Genomic DNA, 12,228 nt, shown 5'->3' on the forward strand with positions numbered 1-12,228 from the left:
CTGAGCGGAGGTGGCGTTTGGGAGCGTAGAAGTTGACTCGGCTGTTGAGGTAACTCGGGCCTCGGTCGTGTAGAACTTTGTGTGCGTGGGTGAGGAGGCGGAAGGTGATTCTTTTGTTGACGGGGAGCCAGTGAAGGTCTCTCAGGTGTCCGGAGATGTGGCTGGTTCGTGGGATGTCGAGGATGAGTCTGGCTGAGGCGTTCTGGATCCGCTGGAGTCTCTTCTGGAGCTTGGCGGTGGTACCGGCGTAGAGGGCGTTGCCGTAGTCCAGACGGCTGGTGACGAGGGCCTGGGTGACGGTCTTCCTGGTCTCGGTGGGGATCCACCAGAAGATCTTCCGTAGCATGCGTAGGATGTTGAAGCACGTCGAGGAGACTTTGTTAACTTGCCTGGTCATGGAGAGGGAGGAGTCCAGGATGAAGCCCAGGTTGCGTGCGTGGTCTGTCGGTTTGGGTGCGGTGCCCAGGGCGGGAGGCCACCAGGAGTCGTCCCAGGCGGAGGGTGAGGAGCCCAGGATGAGGATCTCCGTCTTGTCCGAGTTCAGTTTCAGGCGGCTGATCGTCATCCATTCAAACTCTCGAGACATGCTTACTCACGATTTTGATAGGAGAAAAAGGGTGTGGTTCAGGAACAAATGCAAAGAATCTTACATGTTTATTGAGGGTTGTCTACTTTTCAATGCACGATCCCCTCACAGTCCAACAATTACCTTTACATCACACTCATACAGTAATTCTGCAAATGAATTTATTCAAAACAATTATCATTCATCTCTTGATTGGCATTACTAGGGGCAGGCAAAGTGATTTATCATGACATTTGAACTGTGGTAACATCGAAACATTCACATTTATCAATACTGGAAAAGTTGTATGAGTCGCTCCTACGTTGCTGATGCAATGTTCCCCTGTCTGCAAACCCACACACACAAATTGATTTTTTTGGGGAAGGATATCCACCTCCACAGGTAGGATATTCTTCATCTGAAAACACCTACTGGTTGTGATGGTATGGTGGTGATGCACAGGATTGGGAGCTTGGTCTTGACCACAAGGGGTCTGGATCTATAAGGGAGAATAAGTCCAGATGGGTCTCCAGGAATAGAAGGCCTGGATTATTGTTGAAAGCCAGGGACAATGTGATGGGTGGAACAGGAGAAATTACAGTAATAGGTGGCCGGATAGGGATTCTGTTGCTGAGGGGAAGTAGTCCAATAGAAGACCCTCGGATCAGTGGGAATGTTTTTCCGCCATCGCAAACTGCCATTAAACCTACCACTCTTCTAAAACAAAAATAAACAAATTCAAGTTTTATACTTTAGTATAAAAGATTTAAACAAAATTGTGAAGGTCCAGATCCACGGTGGGCTTTCAAACTTCATGTGACCTTATATTTTATATTACACTGATAAAATCAATAGCTTTATGAGTTGGGATCTTTCACACTAGGCCTGCCCTTTACACGTATGAGCATCGTAAAAAGCACAGTGCGTCCACTGAATGGAGGGAAGGCAAGAAGTGAGGTGAAAAAATCCCTGGTTATGAGGCTGCAAAATTCACGCTCAAGTAATTTAATTTTGTTGTCATCTATCAACAGCAGGTAAACATTCAGTGCCGGATTACCAAATAGGCAAAGTAGGCACCGACCTATGGCCCCACTCCTTTTAGGGGCCCACGACAACGAATCAAAATAATATTGATTTGATCTTGAAAGAAAATTACAATCAAGCTTTCTTAACCCCTTTGCCGCGGCCGCGATTTCGCGGCAGTGCGGCACTTCCGCAAAATGGGCGGGCCGCGTCGGCCGTTCGCAGCACCAGCGAGGTAGTGCTCGCGACGGCCAACGACCGACGGCAGCAGGGAAGGGGTTACATTTTGTTTCCAAAAGATGGGAAAAAATAAATCAACTCAGAGAAATAAAAAAATTGCATTAAAGATTCTATGGGGAAAATGTAGTACTGTAATGTACCCATTAACAACTTAAAGTACATAAACCAGAGAGTCACATGACAATTTGTCTCATGAAAGCACATCTTCTGGCAGCTGTTAGTTTGTAAAAAACAAAACCCGGTGCATTGGGTATTAGGGGATAATATATGAGGTGGGGGGGGGGGGAGGACGGAATTTCGACTGCCAAGGGGCTCCACAGAGTTTAATCTGGCATTTCAAACGCTTGATGTAAACACTGATGGGATTAGATATCTGTAATTAAGTGATGCTACCTCCAGCCACAGAAGGATGCTGAAACAACTATGCATTTACCATCAATCAGCACCAGCTAACTCCTGATTTGCCAGTTCATAAAACTCTACATTGTTCACCGTAGATGCTTCTCGGTGCTCACACGCCGAGGACAGAGGCTGGGAACTAGAACACCTGCCAATCAGTGTGATGAACAGTGTGATCTGCTTCATAATATCTGTGGCATCGTTTTAATTAAGACCCCGCTGCCCGGCTGCCTGAATGCACGCTCCATCGTCGCTGTCTTTTGATTAGTCCAGGCAGGAAGCAGAGAAATGAGAGGGCGCGTCACGCCGCGGAGAGATATCGCTTCGTCTCAAGATTGTTTCCCTTGATTAAAGATGCTGTTTCAGTGACGTGCGGGCTCAGCCCGGTTTACTTGGCAGAAACCGGGCTGCAGGAGAAGTGAACCATGGCATAAAATGCACATGGACTCAAGCCCTGCACTGCCTCAAAACACCCTCACTGTTGTGTGCCAGGAGAGAAATACTTGGCTGCACGCCTTGGCGAAATGCACTAATTGTTGTGGTAAAACATTAATGAACGTTTTCAGCAAAGACTACGGAACTCATAGTCCATTTAAACAAGCACAGGCAAGTGTTCTTAGCATTCCGTTAATCGAAGTTGGGGAAGGGGACGGGGGGACGAGGGGACGGGTGTAGGGGGACGGGTGTTAATGGTTGTTGCTGCCCGCCAAGTGTTCCCGGAGGAGCGGGGCACGCGCCTTTATGACGTAGCGTGCATCTGAGAAATGCAAACACAAATATTGTACATTGGACTAGAGTATGGGGTTATATTTCTAACCATAAACCATACTGAATGATCCAAAACAGACAGAGAGGCATTGCCTCTCCTCCAGGGGGCGTTGGTCTGTCTGTGCAAATTCTTACTGATTTTTTTAAATTCATGTTTATTTGCATATGCAGTGTTTAACGTTTAATAAGAAGAATGTGTCCCGCGGACTAATGCACACTGCAGGGATACATGGTCAGCGACTAGCTGCCGCCTCCCCCCCAATCCGGCACCCAACACCCAGGAACGTGGACACGAGACGTGTTTTACTTTTTGGAAGGCGGGCGCTAGTCGCCCGGCCGTATTTATTAAAGTATGAAATTAAAAAAGGTTTTAATTGCATAATCAACAATGAATACAAAAATCAGCAGGACATTCAGTTATACAATCGTTATCAACAAGTTTGAGAGCCTGACCTTAACAAAACTCTAATACAAGTTGTTCCTAGCTTAAACTAAACATCCTACCTTGATTTTTGTACATTTCTGGCCATATGGCAGGGTCACTACCGGTGTCAGGTCCTACAAGCTGCGCCTCCCCCCTAGAAGTGCGCATGCGCAGTGTTACCCCGGGAATTGCCCGGTCTACGCCCCAAACTCCATTTACCCACTAAGGGAGGGCCCTTACTCTGCGCCGGTGGCGTCATGAGTCCACGCGCGCGGGGTGGCTACCAGCCTAAGGAAAGCGTGAACTACTCCTACCCGCGCTCCTTTGCATATTACCTTGCCCCTGGAGTACTGGGAGTGGCCCGCAGGCCCCTCCCCCCGGGCGGGAACCTCCATAGGATGATGCCCGCCCCCTCAGACCTCAAATATGTGCTCACCGATAATGACCTTACCGCATGCCCCATACCTAATAAATACGACGACCTATGGAAAAAATTCTAAAGGACAACTACACTGGCTAATAAATAACAGTATCCACGCATAGCTAAAGGGGAAAAAAGGCCTAACGACACATGGCATAAAATTACAATTCGGTTCACGCATGTTACTCAAAATCACAATATCAACGTATATCTACAAAGGGAAAAAAGGCCTAAAGACACATATCTTCAAATACAGTTCACTTCACACATCACTTTTCTACAAAGGGAAAAAGTCCTGACAACAGATCACAAAATACAACAACAGCCTACTCTCTCCCGCGGTCCATACATTTGAAACTTACCATTAAACCGGACATAACGCTGCTTAAACTTTGTACCAAGGGATGGTGGGTGGGAAACAAAGAAGCCCCGAACGCGGGGCACAACGTTCAGCGAGGGAGCGTCCAGGGACAAGGGGGTCTCCTGGGCGCTCCCTACCTCTTATTCCCGAGGGGCCGGGTGGCCCCTCCTAACGCCCGCCCCCCCCGACCCGGAACCAGTACATTGAATCCGGGTCAGGAGGGGCGCCGGCCAATCGGCGGTGGGCCGCGCCCCCAGGGCACGCCCCCACCGTCGAAGGACCCGAGGGGAGAGGAGGTGAGGCGGTCGCCGCGCCGCCATGCGTGCGGGGGGGCCGAGGGCCCCCCCTTTTCACATGGTCAGCGACTAGCTGCCGCCTCCCCCCCAATCCGGCACCCAACACCCAGGAACGTGGACACGAGACGTGTTTTACTTTTTGGAAGGCGGGCGCTAGTCGCCCGGCCGTATTTATTAAAGTATGAAATTAAAAAAGGTTTTAATTGCATAATCAACAATGAATACAAAAATCAGCAGGACATTCAGTTATACAATCGTTATCAACAAGTTTGAGAGCCTGACCTTAACAAAACTCTAATACAAGTTGTTCCTAGCTTAAACTAAACATCCTACCTTGATTTTTGTACATTTCTGGCCATATGGCAGGGTCACTACCGGTGTCAGGTCCTACAAGCTGCGCCTCCCCCCTAGAAGTGCGCATGCGCAGTGTTACCCCGGGAATTGCCCGGTCTACGCCCCAAACTCCATTTACCCACTAAAGGAGGGCCCTTACTCTGCGCCGGTGGCGTCATGAGTCCACGCGCGCGGGGTGGCTACCAGCCTAAGGAAAGCGTGAACTACTCCTACCCGCGCTCCTTTGCATATTACCTTGCCCCTGGAGTACTGGGAGTGGCCCGCAGGCCCCTCCCCCCGGGCGGGAACCTCCATAGGATGATGCCCGCCCCCTCAGACCTCAAATATGTGCTCACCGATAATGACCTTACCGCCACAGGCCAGTATTGTTAACCGACGATCTGGCCTCCCCCTCTAGCCCCTGCCTAAGGACACACTCCTCCTACCCCAGCCCTCTAGCCAAGCCCAGATATTGTCAGCCCATAGGACATTACCCTCTTCTGTCAGATGAACCCCGTCCTTCAAGTAATACTTTTGACCCCAGATGCACCCATGAGGTATTGACTGTAACACGGGGGTTCGAAACAACCTATCCAACCGTGTGTTGATCCTCTTTACCGAGTGATTCAACGCCCTGACCGAATGACCCCCCCGCCACTGAAGTCGAGGTATTAGTTGTGACCATACTAGTGTGCACCTGGGGCAGGTCCTAGCTATCCAACCCGCTGTTGAGATAATCTCCTCAATCAAGATGCGCCTGCCCAGTGTTGCCAAATCGTTCTCCCCAAGGTGAAGTACCACCACTGACGGTGGAGCCCGCTGGCGTGCTAACAGCCCTTGGAAGAATCCCCTAAACTCGTGAAGACACAACCCTCCTCTGCCAAAGAACGTGATATTCAACCCTAGTTGTGCCGCCCTTTCTTTCTTGTCACCTGACAGGAAGACACATTCCGCTCGCTTCACATATGAATGACCGACAATCCAGACATTGTTCTTTGTTGTTTCCTGTTCGCCGCTCCGTGCCGATGAATATTGGCGGTGCCCGACGACAAATTCCTCCCCTGCGTAACAGGTCTGAGAAACTGTAAGAGAGCGGAAAGAGACCAAGCGTGAGTGACAGGAAATCATAGCATGTCAATCCGAACATAACGTTTATAGCAGTCTGACGACCACCTCCCAATTGTCTTCACTCTTTCCACTGGGAGGCCCCCCGCCACCGCCTCAGTTGCTGCCCCAATCCTGAAGGAATGAGATCCAAAATCTCTAGGATCAAGACCCGCTTTTGTAACCCCTATTTCGAACACTCTCCTGAATTGATACCTGGTCAAGGGGCTCCCGTCGGCGTGACAGAGCAACGCCCTGCCTGCTGAACCGACCAATAGTCCCATGAGTGATTCTACGTGCCTCACCGGGCAGCACGGGTTGGCGGGGGCCCGTTGCAGAACTATGGTGTGACCCCTACCTTCCTGATCGGTCTTTGATTTCTGGATAGTCACCCACATGGTGTCACCCCTTATCGTCACCCCAGCCTTCTGCAAGCCACCTAGTATGTCAGACTTGGATCCTGCCACCAGTTCACTAATTCTCAGTGCCCCATAAAATGCCAGGGAGAATGCCGCCCTAAAAAGAAGCACTTCCCACTCCGATTTACAAACAATCTCCAGCATGCCCAGTAAGGCTGTTAGCCGGGCCAACCCCATGGGCTTCCTCTTATCCTTCTGGTGTCCCTGAATACGGCGCCATCCCCTTAAAGCCTTGCGTATCATAAAGGTATTAGTGGGATCCCGGAAGCCCCTAGCTTGAGCGAAGAATGACACTGCTGCCCTATGTCTGGTTGCCGCTGCCACTGAGCGCCCCTCTTTGTGCATCCATTCTAAATAAGCTGCAAACCCATCCTCTTTCGCCCAAAGCACTTCCCACTGTGGCCCCAAGAAAGAACAATAAGACAGAAACGCCCCTTCGTAAGCCGTCTTGGTCCTGGGGGCTAGGCTAGCGACCACGAGGTCTTGTAATCTGGGGCACCAATCTGCCAAAGTACTGCTGGGAAGTGTGCTGGCGAGGGGTCTGCTGTGGGGAGATGTTCCCTGAAAACCTGCATTTTGAAGCGAGAAAGGGAGTCAGCAGCATTGTTTAAAACACCAGGGACATGTTTGGCTCTAAAATTAGCATTCAGTTTAAGGCACCGCAGAACAATTTCCTTGATCAGACGAAGTATGAAAGGACACCGCGCCCCCTGCTGATTGATACATTCCACCACTGTCATGTTATCTGACCAAAACACCACTGATTGGTTACATAGGTGTTCGGGCCAAACCATCAGTGCCACCCATATTGGAAAAAGTTCCAGGAAGCCAATGTTGCTGAGCAAACCCCATGTGTTCCATTCTTCTGGCCATCGTTGAGCGACCCACCTATTCCCTAGGATGGCACCAAAGCCCACACCACCGGCCGCATCAGTCCATAGTCCCAACTCCGCTGATGTCGTGAGCGGGTCGGGCCAGACCACCCTACCGTTAAAATCCTCCAGGAATGCCATCCAAATAAGCATATCCTGGCGAATTTCAGACGATAGGCGCGTGCGGTGGTGCTTTTCCCTCAGCCCCTTCATCGCGTGCGCGATGGAGCGAGAGAAGGGGCGAGCCATTGGGATGATTCTTAGCGCGAAATTCAGTTGCCCTACCACCTCCTGTAATTGCTGCAAAGTGACCTTCTCCTTCCGGAGGCATAACTGTAGCGATGTCTTGAATTTGCACACCTTGTCCTTAGGTAGTCTAAAACATCTCTCCAGTGAGTCAATCTCGATGCCCAGAAATTCCAAGCAGGTGGTCGGGCCCACCGTCTTCCCAGGCGCAAGCGGGACCCCAAAAGCCCGCATGAGCACGCAAAATTCCTGCAATGCCAGTGCGCACTCCTGAGAACCCGCTGTACCGAGGAAGAGGAAATCATCTAAGTAATGCATGACCCTTTGATGGCCCGTCACTTGTCTCATGGCCCATTCAAGAAATGAACTAAACATCTCAAAGTAGGCGCAAGAAATAGAACAACCCATAGGCATGCATTTGTCCATGTAGAACCTATCCCTAAAGGTGAAACCTAAAAGATGCTGGTCCGCCGGGTGGACTGGGAGGAGGCGGAAGGCGGACTCTATGTCTGATTTCGCCATCAGCGCCCCGGGTCCAGTGGCCTGCAATAAGGTAACAGCCTGATCAAAAGAGGCGTACTTAACACTACAGATACCTTCGTCAATGGCATCATTCAGTGAGGCCCCCTTTGGCGCTGACAGGTTATGAATCAATCTGAATTGCCCCTTCTCTTTCTTGGGGACAACTCCCAGCGGGGAACACACAAAATTGGGTACTGGCACTGCCGAAAAAGGGCCAGATATCCTGCCTAAGGAAAGCTCCTTGTCAATTTTGGCGGCCACAACAGCCGGATTGTGTGTGACTGATAATTGATTTCTACAGTGCGCACTGCCTGTGTATCCCCCGGCCGGGATCCTAAAACCTTTAGAAAAACCTTCCTGGAGTAGGGTGGCCGCTTTGTGGTCCGGGTATCTGTTCAACAATGGAATCATTGCCACCACATCCACTGGAGTGGGGGGGCGTGACCTGTCTGACTTATAGTGGCTTTCCCCTACCCCTCTGTCCTGTGTTACCTTGCTTGGACCTACAGGTAGTTTCTGGATGAGAGGGGTGCCCACAGGAGGCACATGCATGCCTAAACTTACACGCGGCCCTTGTGCAGGTACGCCTATTAAAATCCCAGCACACCCCTTTCTTCTCTGGCCCACCTGCCCTAAATTTCCCAGGTACTTCACTCGTTTGGGGGGGCCGAAAGGGCTGCTGCGGTCTAGTGAACACCTTGGCCGCACCGAACTGAGGGGGAGGTGCAGTGTCAGAGAACTGTTTGTGCCAAGCCAAGGAATCTACCGAGTCCCATGGCAACGATCTATTGAATTCCAATGCCTTCCTAAAATTGACATCATAACCCTTCCATGCATCCCCAGAATACTGTTGACTCCACCCCACAATCCTGCTCGAGTAGCAAGCCAATGCAGCCTGCAGATCTGGAGGACGCTCAGCCTTAATTGCAGTGAAAACAGCCCATGCTTGCATCCAATTATTGAGGTTTTCCTCAACCCTGAATCTAGTACACTGCGCCCTCCATTCACTTGGGAGCATCCACTCTTTCAGTGCTTTTGCCTGCTCCATTTCCCTATTATCCAACAATAAAGAATAAATGTACACGTATTTATCAGCCCAAATCATTTCTTTCACAGCTAATGACACATGCTGAGCTAGATTTTCGCTCCTGGAAGGTATCACACCGTCCCCCAAGAGCGGCAATGCCACTTCCTTACCAAGTGCGGGCACCGGGGGCGGCTGCCCTTTTACTCCGTCCAGCTGGGGAACACTTGGACCTGCAAGGGGAGAAGAAATTGGCAATGCAACACTGTCGGCAACCGGTGCCGATCTGATTCTTTCTACAAACCTTGCCGCCTCAGCCGCATGGTCTGCAGAATTCGGGAAGGCTCCCCCTTTTTGGAGCCATGGCATCATGGCCGTTAACTGAGATAACAACTCGGGCGGCATTGAATCTACATTACCCCCCGGGACAACAGGTACGACTGGGGTTATGCCCAGTGGTCCTGGCACAGCTGGCAGGGCGGGCGCCGGGTGTGGCCCGCCTGTACCCGGGATTGTGGGCACCGGTGCGGGAGCAGACCCAGCGTCCACTGGTTGACCTGCCGGCACCGGCACCACAGGGGCAATGGGTGTAGGCACATGCGGGGGTGGGACCACCGCGGGCGGTGCGGCGGGTAACGGATCTACTGGGCCTGGGGTGGGGACCGCCTCCTTGGGTCTTTTGGACCTAGGTTTCCCTTGCGGGGTGACAAATTCCCCTCTTGGCACTGGTGCCACCCTCTTGCGGATCGGTCTCCCGGACGGGCCCGGTGCCTCGCCCTCTCTATCCTCCAACCGAGCTTCCCGCTCCTTAATTTGTCCTAGCTGTTGCTTGATGTCGCTCATCTCCCGCATCATAGCCCGCATCATAGCCTCCATGTTGGACCCCCTTTTTCCACCCCTTGGACCTGGCATGACCCTTACCCTCAAAAAACACCCGCTGCCTACTTAGTTCCCAACAGGTCAACTGTGTGTACCTTGCAGATGGAGGGTCACCAGGGGGCTTTCAGCACCATGCAACGGCGACCGCAACACCAGCGGCTTGTCCGCTTATGTAAGGGGTGAGTAAACCTAATGTAGACCCACCCGGCGGCCACCAGGAGCGATGAGTGCTAGCCCCCCCTTACCCCTCTTACCGACCAGTCCCGTGAACCCGCCGGCGGTGAAGATCTGCGATCACTGCCCCCACCGCGTCGTGTGCCCTGTCTGCGAGGGAAATGTGCCAATAATGCAGTTAAGGTTGCCTGGAATTGAAACAACAATTAATACCGTGCAATAAAGCCAGACAGCGTTTTTTTTTTGGTCCAGTCGCTTAATAATTCGTACCACACCGCAATTATATCTGCCCAATTCACAATATCCCTCCTAAACCAGACCAGGCAAATACTGCCCCTGTAACTGCATTATACTGTACACTTAGTGTAATGATATAAACCAACAATCACTCAGTTACTAAGATCCCCCACTTTTCCCCACAATAAACACTTGTTTTCAATCATGAACCTCATTTACTTATTAAGAAAAGTCATGCAGGCGCGGAGATCGTATCAACTGTGCAATTTTTACATGGGGTCTCCCATCCAGGTGCTACCCTGTTGGACCCTGCTTTACTTTGCTTATGCGCCAGTGAGAATGCGCGAGACTGCGCGCTCAAACAATTGTCTAATCCCCTGAAACACACAGCTGTCTCTTGTTATACGTAATGCCACCGATGCGCGTGAATGCGCGCCAAATAATGAAGGAAGCAAGCTTCTTTTTTTTTTTTTTCTTGTTTAAGCGCGAGCGTGAATGCGCGCCAAATCGGGACAGGAAGCAAGGTCTTTGTTAAAGTAAGCGCGAGCGTGAATGCGCGCCAGGAAAGGAAAGGAAGCAAGGTCTTTGTTCGATTGGCCACAGAGTGCCACAGAGTGCGAGGCAATTGCCCGCTCCCGATCCCCCTTCCCCAACCGGCGCGCTTGTCCAGACAGCGCCTTAATCCCTGTTACCCCCGTCCCCCCGCAATACCTCAAAGGCCTCTACCACGGGCCGCACCACGCTCCCTTGGCCGATCCCTGCGGCTGCGGCGCGCCTCCTCACCCGCTTCGGCAGTCCAATCCGTCCAGCTCAACCTGCGAGATGCACGCTCGTCTCGTCCCCTGCTCCACCACGCTGAAAGAAAGCGAAAATCAATGAAACGCCGCGTTCTCCGCCCGAATGACGCAGCTGGCCCAACACAGCGACTCCGGCGATTCGTGCTCGGCAATCCCGCTCTGCTCCACGCTCTTCTCCGCACACCTGAAAAACAAACAAGAGAAATCACTAATAACAAAGAAGCCCCGAACGCGGGGCACAACGTTCAGCGAGGGAGCGTCCAGGGACAAGGGGGTCTCCTGGGCGCTCCCTACCTCTTATTCCCGAGGGGCCGGGTGGCCCCTCCTAACGCCCGCCCCCCCCGACCCGGAACCAGTACATTGAATCCGGGTCAGGAGGGGCGCCGGCCAATCGGCGGTGGGCCGCGCCCCCAGGGCACGCCCCCACCGTCGAAGGACCCGAGGGGAGAGGAGGTGAGGCGGTCGCCGCGCCGCCATGCGTGCGGGGGGGCCGAGGGCCCCCCTTTTCATTTGTGTGACTTGAAGGATATAGATTTGAATCCAGAGGTTTCACTCACTCTATTATCTTTATAAGTATCACTGATTGAGATCACATGTGGTCTAGAAATGCAGTGATTTTAATTTATTATTTTTTTATATTTTTTTATATATATTTAATAATTTATTATTATTAAATATATAATTATAAATAATTAAAAATCGTTATTTTAAAATAGTTATTACTGCTGCCTCCGTGTGTTTTACCGAGGTCTCGCCTATTTTGTATGCCCTGGCTAATTATAGAATTGTGTGTTTTTTTAAGTCTTACAGTTAAAATTAGTATACTTAGGTTTGTAGGGAAATGTGCAATGCTGTCTCGCCTATAGCACAGATATGCTTTGCAGGTTATCTCTGCTGTAGCAGGTTGTGCTACATTAAGGGATTACTGTAGGATTTTGCAAACTGTGAAGCCACCTTGCCGCGGCAGGAGTGTGTTACAAATTACCTACAACAACAATAACAGCACTGTAATGCTACAGTTACAGAAGGGGGTTTGCATCACTGCCCAGCCTGGTGGCCCAGATGTGCATGGCATTGATTGCTTCTGCCTGGAGCAAGGATGCTGTCAAGTTGCTGTGCGAGTT

Source organism: Lissotriton helveticus, chromosome 8 (assembly GCF_964261635.1).
Source record: "Lissotriton helveticus chromosome 8, aLisHel1.1, whole genome shotgun sequence".
NCBI lineage: Eukaryota > Metazoa > Chordata > Amphibia > Caudata > Salamandridae > Lissotriton > Lissotriton helveticus.